This window comes from Oryctolagus cuniculus, chromosome 9, assembly GCF_964237555.1.
Source record: "Oryctolagus cuniculus chromosome 9, mOryCun1.1, whole genome shotgun sequence".
Taxonomy (NCBI): Eukaryota; Metazoa; Chordata; class Mammalia; order Lagomorpha; family Leporidae; genus Oryctolagus; species Oryctolagus cuniculus.
The window spans coordinates 108035874-108045032 of record NC_091440.1 but is presented as its reverse complement, the minus strand read 5'-3'; positions in this window follow the sequence as shown (position 1 = coordinate 108045032).

Here is a 9159-nt window from a genome sequence, read left to right as displayed (position 1 = left end):
CGGCACCCAACCTGCCTACTCCACTTCTGATCCAGCTCTCTGCTTTGGCTTGGGAAAGCAGCAGAAGATGGCCCAAGTCCTTTGGCCCTGAATCTGTTTTGGAGAAGCAGAAGAAGTTCCTGGCTCCTGGCTTCGGATTAGTGTATTTCTGGCTTATGCATCCACTAGGGGGTGAACAAGTGGATGGAAGACTCTCTCTCTCTCTCTCCTCTCTCTCTCTCTCTCCTCTCTCTCTCTCTCTCTCTCTCTGCTTCTGCCTTTCTGCAACAGTGCCTTTCAAATAAATAAATAAATACTTTTTAAAAGATTTATTTATTTGGAAGAGTTACAGAGAGGTGAGGCAGAGAGAGAGAGAGAGAGGTCTTCCATCTGCTGGTTCATTCCCCAACTGGCTGCAGAAGCTGGGGCTGTGCTAGTTTGAAGCTCGGAGCCAGGAGCTTCCTCTGGGTCTCCTACGCAAATGCAGGGGCCCAAGGACTTGCACCATCTTCTACTGCTTTCCCAGGCCACAGCAGTGAGCTGGATTGGAAGTGGAGTAGCCAGCACTTGAACTGACTTCCAGATGTGATGCTGGCACTGCTGGTGGCGGCTTTGCCTGTTACACCAGAGAGCCAGCCCTAAAATACATAAATAAATCTTAAAATAAAAAGTGGACGTAAGTTACAGTGTTGTTAGTTTCATTTAAGACGTGGGATTCTCCTCGACTGTGTAAAATCATTTCCTTCAGAATTCTTATTTTTGCCACCTCATGCTCCAGAGAGAGATTTGATTATGTCTTTGTTCCCACTGGCTGTTGTGTTTGCCTCTCATGTTCCCTTCAGAATCGTTGATGTTTCTCCAAGGGCTTCTGAAGAACTCTGAAGGCCCAGTTTCACGCTGTAGAAAGTTTGGTTTCTGAATTGGGTCTTTTCACCTCTTGGAGAAAGGAGATCGGACCCCTGGAAGGAAGAAACATCGATTTTCACTTTTATATATTCCCAAGGATTATACTTTGTACCACCTTCGTTGTCTGGAAGAAAATGTGGAGAAATCTATCAGATGCTGACACTCTGTAGCAGTACTTAACTCTTCTATTTAAGGAAACATTATTTAATTATTTAGGAAAACGAAGGTATAGGGAACAGTATTTGTTTTATGTATTATATCATTTCAAAAAGTAAATTTGTCTCTCAGATTTCCTTATGCATATATCTATATATGTTTGTGTGTACTAAAAACCAGACACAGCTTCAGCTAACCTTTTGGATCTTTTCCACTTAGGGAGAGCCTAGGGCTTCTTCCACCCACTTGAGGATGTGTTTATCGGTTCTGTTTGTGGAGAAGTAGGCAAGCTGTAGAAATGGCCTCTTGTGTCAATGTTTTATGATTGATAGAGAATCTTCGTTCTCCATTTGGTCTCTGCCACAGATTGTGCATAATTAGATCTTCAAATTAAATTAATAGCTAGGAATGCCTTTAATGGCATCTGTTTGTTAGTTTAACTTGAAGAATCATTGTAGACATAGTTTCTTAGTTATTGGCTTTAGATGTGCAGATAAATAATAAGAGAAAAATTTATACAATAACAAGGTACACTGGGAACACCTGTTGCATTTCTTTTACTAGTTTTTTTTTTTAAGATTTATTTACTTGAGAGGTAGAGATACAGAGAGAGGTAGAGACAGATAGAGAGAGGTCATCCATCTGCTGGTTCACTCCCCAAAAGGCCAAGACTGGGGCTGGACCAGGCCAAAGCCAGGAGCCAGGAGCCAGGAGCTTCTTCCCAGTTTCCCATATAGGTTCAGGGTCCAATCACCTGGGCCATCCTCCACTGCTTTCCTGGCAGCAATAACAGGGAGCTGGATTAGAAGTTAGCAGCCAGGACTTGAACCCTACACTCACATGGGATGCCAGCACTGCAGGCTGGGGCTTTAACCCACTGTACCAGAGCTCCAGCCCTGTTTTACTAATTCTTAATTTTCATTGTTTTGTGAAGTCAAGAGGATTAGTCTTTACACCTTGAGAGTCCCAGGAGCAAATATTGCTATCACTTCTTAGAGATTGTTGATGTCAGTAAGTGTTTTCCTGATTCTTAAGAGTTTTGGATTACACATTTGTAAGATAAGGCTAATAATTTAAAGCCTACCTTATAAATTTTATTTTAAGGATTACAGAGCATGTGTGTAAAGTCCCTAATAACAGGATCAGACACAGGGTAGGTGCTACTGTGGTAGTTACTAATGTTATATGTTTTATTTGTAGAACCTTACAGAAAGGAAAATGTGTTTGTATTTATTATAGTAAGATAGGTTCATGCCTATATAGTTATTCCTATAACTTGTGCTCCAACGTTTTGTCTGTAGTTTTGCTACAGACCAGGCTTATTTTAGAGCTGCAGTCAGTTTAAGCTTATTTCAGTGGCATCCTATCAGTTTCTTATGCAGATGAAATTCTGCTTTGTATATCATTAAAGACTTGCTATCTTGTATCTCAAAGAAGGTAACAGGACATTTCACAGGTTGTCAAAATAAACAAAGTTAATCCAAAAACTTTGTATAATAATGCCCCAACTTTATTAGCTACTTTGTCTAAAAACCTAGGTTCAGTGTCACAAAATTTAAAGAAAGAATGCCAGTGTCATTAGTCCTATAATCATATCACTCCCCTCCTATACTTGAAGAAATCCAGTAAAGCTTAATACCTTTAGGTACCTGTGGCTTCCTACGTCCCGTGGGTTCTGTGGGGGCATTGTAAGGGCTTCTGCAGACCGTTGCCCTTGTCTAAGCCAAGGAATTTCTTCCTGCTTCTCAAGAAGTCCCCATCCTGAATTGTAATCACTTAGTTTGCTTCACCAGTTTGAATGCGTGAGGATGTCACGGTCATTTCTGACTCGAGTTGTCATTTGGTCCACTGCTTTTGGAAAGCAGTTTGATAATAAGCAGCATAAACTGTTAGCAGTTTTCATTCATCTTTGACCTACTAATTTCATTTCTGAGCCTGTCTTCTATAGAAATATTCTCCAATATTAGAAGATTGTATTATGCACAAGATGCTCATTGAAATATTATTTAGAATTGGAAAATAAACTACCTAAGATAATAATTATTAAATCAATTAAAAATTTTTAGTGAATCATTTTTGATTGCTGTGGAAAAGTAATATGAAAAAGGGTACAGAATGATTTTTGTCATTGTAAGAATAAGTAGACACCAAAATATGTAGTTACTGCATGAGATTGGTGGCAATACAGTATTGAATATATTTATTAATAGATATATATTTTATTTTATGTTTTACATAGCTGTTACTTCCCTAAGGAGAATATTGATGAAGAAACTATTTTTTTCTTGCTGAAGAGATGTTAATTTTTCAGTTGTTCAATCTGTTTTTAGTTGTCAGCAAAATCATTCCTTTCTCTTAAAACCAATATACAAAATTGTTTTATGATTTTGGTCTTGCTTTATTTTAGGAATTTATAAAATTGTCTTTTTCTGGGAACAAAAAGTAACTTTCACCTTTTCAAATTTTAGGGATCCTGAAGGCCTTCGTGTATTCTACTATTTGGTACAGGATCTGAAATGTTTAGTTTTCAGTCTCATTGGATTATACTTCAAGATTAAACCAATTTAATTGTGTATTTTTGAAGCTGTTTATATATTTAATAGAGGAATTGTTCTAGTAAGCACATCCTGTGGCAGAGTTCTTTCATATAGAAATGTATAGCCCAATTCTCATCCATGGAAGCCATGCAAAGACCGTCCTTTATTTCATACCTGATAGAACTTGATTTTCTGGTGCTTACAGAAGTTGGTTATAAAAGATTCTGAGTTTTTTACATTTGCAAAGCCTTCAGAGATTATTCACATTTAATTATTTTTTGGTATAAACAAAAAGTGTTACAGGAGTGAAGTCAGTACCCCAGACAAGGCACATCGTTGATTATGCCTTTAGTACTCATTTTACAATATTTGTATTTTGTTTATGTGAGAAACACCAGTTCCCGTCTTTATATGTTGTCTAGAATCTAGACTTAAATACATGTAGGTGTGTGCATATGTTTTTTGATAACTCCTGATGGGCACAGTTACCACTTGTGTTTCCCAGCCTTCAATCTCTTTCTCATAGAGTTCATCTTTCATTAGTTGTATAAGTGACCATGCCTGTAGCTTGGTCTGAAAGAACCTGTAGGGTTCTGTCACTGCTCCAGCCAAAGTCCCAGGAGTTGTGCTGTCCTGGTAGTAGGGTCTGCTGGCCCCAGCAACCAGTCAGTACTGCCTTTAGGGTGGAAGCATTAGTCTGAAGCCTTGTAGGGCCCTGAGCAGATAGGTTCTAGAATCTTCTGTCCAATGAACTTTTTTATCTAATGGAGAAGTATATTTTTGCAGTCTAACAGGGTAGCCATTAGCCACATGTGGCTGCTTGAGATGTGCCTAGTGTCATTGAAATCATAGTGCTATTTAAAACTTTATTATGAAAATTGTCAAATGTATAAAAGCATTTAAATAATTGTAAGAAAAACACTCCCATGGCCAACCTAGATTGTATACATTTTTTTATGTAGGGAGACTATTATAATAAATCATCAGTTGGTTTTTTGTTTACTGGTTATAATGTGCTAATAGACTACAAAATTAAGGAACACTAGTTTTTTTTTTTAACTTTTATTTAATGCATATAAATTTCCAAAGTACGACTTATGGATTACAATGGCTTCCCCCCCATATCGTCCCTCCCACCCACAACCCTCCCCTTTCCCACTCCCTCTCCCCTTCCATTCACATCAAGATTATCTTATATATACAGATTATCTTATTATCTTAATATACAGAAGATCAGCTTAGTACACATTAAGTAAAGATTTCAACAGTTTGCTCCCACACAGAAACATAAAGTGAAAAATAATAGATGATTTTTTTTAAATGATGATGAAATCATAGCAGACCTATTGTCATGTTTAATCCCAGTGAGAGTCAAGTTGAGAATTGATAATTTCTTTTTTTTTTATTTTTTTTAATTTTTTTTTTTTACAGAGGATCAGTTTAGTATGCATTAAGTAAGGATTTCAACAGTTTGCACCCCCATAGAAACACAAAGTGAAATATATTGTTTGAGTACTCATTACAGCATTAAATCTCAATGTACAGCACATTAAGGATAGAGATCCTGCATGAGGAGTAAGTGCACAGTGACTCCTGTTGTTGACTTACTAGTTTTGATTGCAATCGGGGCCATGTGTTTAGTGGCTACCCCTGGGAAGAGTAGCTGGAGAGCAGGCCTCCACAGCTTCTTTGCCTCAGAGTCCCATCTGACCTTCTCCACTGCTTGGAAGCCCATGACATTCCTGTCAGGTCTGCTGGGGGAGTCAGCCCATCTGTGCAAGACTACGCTGTCCTCACCCGCCGGTCTCCTGTATGAAGCTGAATATGTTCCAGCTGTAGACATTGGTGAACATGTAGCATAGAATCATAGTTCTCTCACATGTCAGCCTTAAAGAGGAAGAATGACTCTTTGAGCTGCTGGTGTGCTCCCTTTTTGGTTGTTCCTTCAAGTACTCTTCGTTCTGTGACTCCTGTAGAATTAGATAATCCATTCAAAATAGAGCAAAATTAGGGAGAAAAGTTGTAGTAGATTAAAAAATTCTTTTAACATATTGATTCTTTGACTTATTCTCTAACTTCTCCATGGTGTTAATTTAGAAATTTTGATCTACTGTAATTTCTTACATTCATTCCAAGAATGTAAAGTTCATTAGAATATTATATATATATATACATACATATATATATATGCACACTTATATTCAGATTTATTTATTTCTCTGAAAGGCAGAGTTACACAGTGAAGGAGACAGAGGGAGATCTTCCATCCGCTGGTTCACTCCCCCAGATGGCTGCAACAACCAGGGCTGGGCCAAGATGGAGCCAGGATCTTCATCCAGATCTCTCACATGGGTGCAGGGGCGCAGGCTCTTTAGCCATCTTCTGCTGCTTTCCCAGGTGCATTAGCAGGGAGCTGGTTTGGAATGGAGCAGCCAGGACTCCAGTTAGCACCACAGGGGATGCTGGTGTCACAGGCAGTGGTGTAACCTTCCGTGCCACGACACCTGCCCCATTTTATAGTTTTCTCTCTGGTTTTCTTTTAGCTTGTTTGAACTGACTCTTACTTGATTGTAAACTGCTGATAGTTATGATCATTAGAAATTAATTAATTTGAGGGATAGATGTGTTGTAGTGGATTAAGCTGTGGTTTAGGATTTCCACATCTCATATTGCAGTGTCTGATATGGAGTCCTGCCTCTATTTCTGATCAGGTTCCTGCTAATGCTCCTGGGGGATAGCAGGATGATGGCTCCAGTGCTTGGGTGCCTGCCACCCGTGCAGGAGATCTAGATAGTGTTCCTGGCTTTGTCTGGCCTTGCCTTAACTCTTGTGGACACTGGGGAGTAAGCCATTGGGATGCAAGATCTCTGTCTCTCCCTCTCTTTCATTCTTCCTTGTAAATAAATAAATCTTTTTTCAAGGTATATTTTGTATATATATTTCATATTTTATATGAAACTTGTTTTCTGTGCTCATTCCAACCGATACACGTTGCTATAAAAACCTTTCAGTTACCACAAATCTTTCCATATTTACAGACTGTTAACACTACAGAGCTGTATACTTCAACACACAGATGAGGATGTATCTTTTGGATGTGGTAAAACTGATGGTAATTTCTCACGTTTGGTCTGAACAGAGGACTTGAGCTTAGCTCAGCCAGAGCACTGTAAGGAGGACTCATGGGAACTGGGAAGATCTTCAGGCTTTGTCCTCCCACTCTGTTTTTACGTATGTATCATTTGAGTGTCGTAGTTCCTCTGCTTCTTGCAGTTGATACAAGCAGGTAACTTCATTGAGTGTATTCATTTGAACATTTTAAATAAGAGTTAAATATGAGTATGAATGAGAGCTGAGATTATATATCTTTGCAGGCTACTTTGTCTTGGTGTGGAATGTGTGAGATTCATTAACACAGTCTATACTTTAAGTTCAGTTGCTAATCCATCTGATTGTTTTATGGATTCTTAGCTAGAATAGAAAAATTTTAAAGGTTAATGAAAATAAAGGTAAAAGATGATTTGAGGAGGAATGTGGGGTCTGCCACAGAAGACACTACAAAGTGTAAACAGGTTGAAGAAATCTGCTGAAGATCTCTGGTATCTACCTTGTCCCCTTTCTCTGAACAGTATGATAAGGTGGAAAGTGATTAAAGAATAAAAAATTTTATTTGCTGATGGGTGTTTAATCATTTTTCCCTTTCAACCCATGCTTAGATTTTATCCCTTAGTAGCACAGAGTCCAGATAGTCATGTGAAATCCTTTTTGTTGTTATTCTTAGTTTCTAAAACGTTTCTTTCATTTGGTTACTTAGAAATCACAGGAAGGGTGGTTACTGTTTGAGGACTGGAGGCCCAGTTGGGACGATGCAGAATTTTAAATCTAGGCCATTAGGGAGCAAACACTGGGCCTGGCAATTAAAACTCCTGTGCTGCACATCAGTTCCTGGTTCCATCTCTTGATTCTGGTGCTGGCTGAAGAAATTGGGCTCCAGGCATCCACAAGGAAGACTTGAATTGAGTTCCTGGCCCCTAGCTTCAACTTTTGTCCAGTCTAGTTGCAGGCATCTGAGGATTTAGAAACCAGAAGCACAAAATTCCATCCAGGGCACCACGTGAGTGGCAGCGGCCCAAGTGCTTGAACCATCAACCTCTGCCTTTGCAGGCCATTAGCAGGGAGCTGAATCAGACCAGAGCATCTGGGACTTGAGCTGGCACTGGGGTGTGGAATGCCAGCCTTGCAGGTGGTGGTTTAACATACTGTGCTACAGAGCAGCCCCCTCTCTGCCTCTTGAATAACTACAATCATGAAATAAATCTAGACCATTAGACTATCTTTGATTGGGAAGATAAGGATGAATGGAGTGGCTAGAGAAACAGGAAATATCAAATCAGAGGTTTCTAATTACCACCATAAAAGCCAGGAAACTTAAAATCACTCAGTGGCAAAAAGGCATTGAGACAAATGAATAAGGAGGTGGGAACCTGGATGGTTACTCCTCCATATGCAGTGACTCAGTCCAGCCTTCCTTGCACGCTGGTGTCTGTTCCAGATGTCCATCACTCAGCCTTGACAGGAAGAGCCACAGCTCCTGTGACCCAATAAAGCCACTGAGGTTTCAAGATGTGGCCAGAAGCTGTGTGCTAGGCTTCTAGCCAGTTGTGCAAGCGGAAGGGAATGGTAAATATGTGGTTTCCCAAATTAAAGAAAAAAAAGTCTTTTGCAATCAGGAAATAAGTGACTGCTTGACACCTCCACACTTGTGAGCACACATATGTCTACAACGTTGTGTGTTTTGCACAAGAGGATTCTGAAGACAATGTACATTAAAAAATCCTTCAATATTTTCATCTTTCTGTATTAACCTTGGTCATGTTAAAGTATTACTTCCGTGTTTGTATTTTGATCCAGGGCTGTATCAGGTGCTTCAATGAATCTAATATTTTTATAACTATTTATTTCTTTACGGTGGGTGGATGGAGAGAAAGAGAGAGTGAGAGAGAAAGATTTCTTTTATCAGTTGGTTCACTCCCCAGTTTACTGCAATGGCCAGATCTGGGCCAGGCCAAAGCCAGGAGCCAGGAGCCAGGAGCCAGGAGCCAGGAGCCAGGATCTTCACCCAGGTCTCCTGTCTGGATGCAGAAGCCCAAACAGTTGGCCCACCTTCCTCTGCTTTCCCCAGGCCATTAGCAGGGAGCTGGATCAGAAGTGGAGCAGCCAGGACACAATCTGGTGCCAATATAGGATGCTGGCATCACAGGCAGCAGCTTTACCTGCTAAGACACAGCACCAGCCCCATCATTAGTCCAGTGTTAAACTCCTGTTAACTTCTTGTGATGATTGCCTTCTCACTTAAAGAGGACATTTGCTTTTCTCAGAAATATAGAACTTTGTAAGAAACAGAAAATAGAGTTCAGAAGGAGTCATTACAGTTTGGCTTTCTAATCCCTAGTCTCATACTCCTTGTAAAAAAACTACCAAAAATGTAGCTTTTAGAGTCAGTTCCTCTTAACGCTATCCACTATGTTCAGCAAGTGCACTTGTAGGCATCACACCTTGAATGTGCTGCTGTGACAACAAA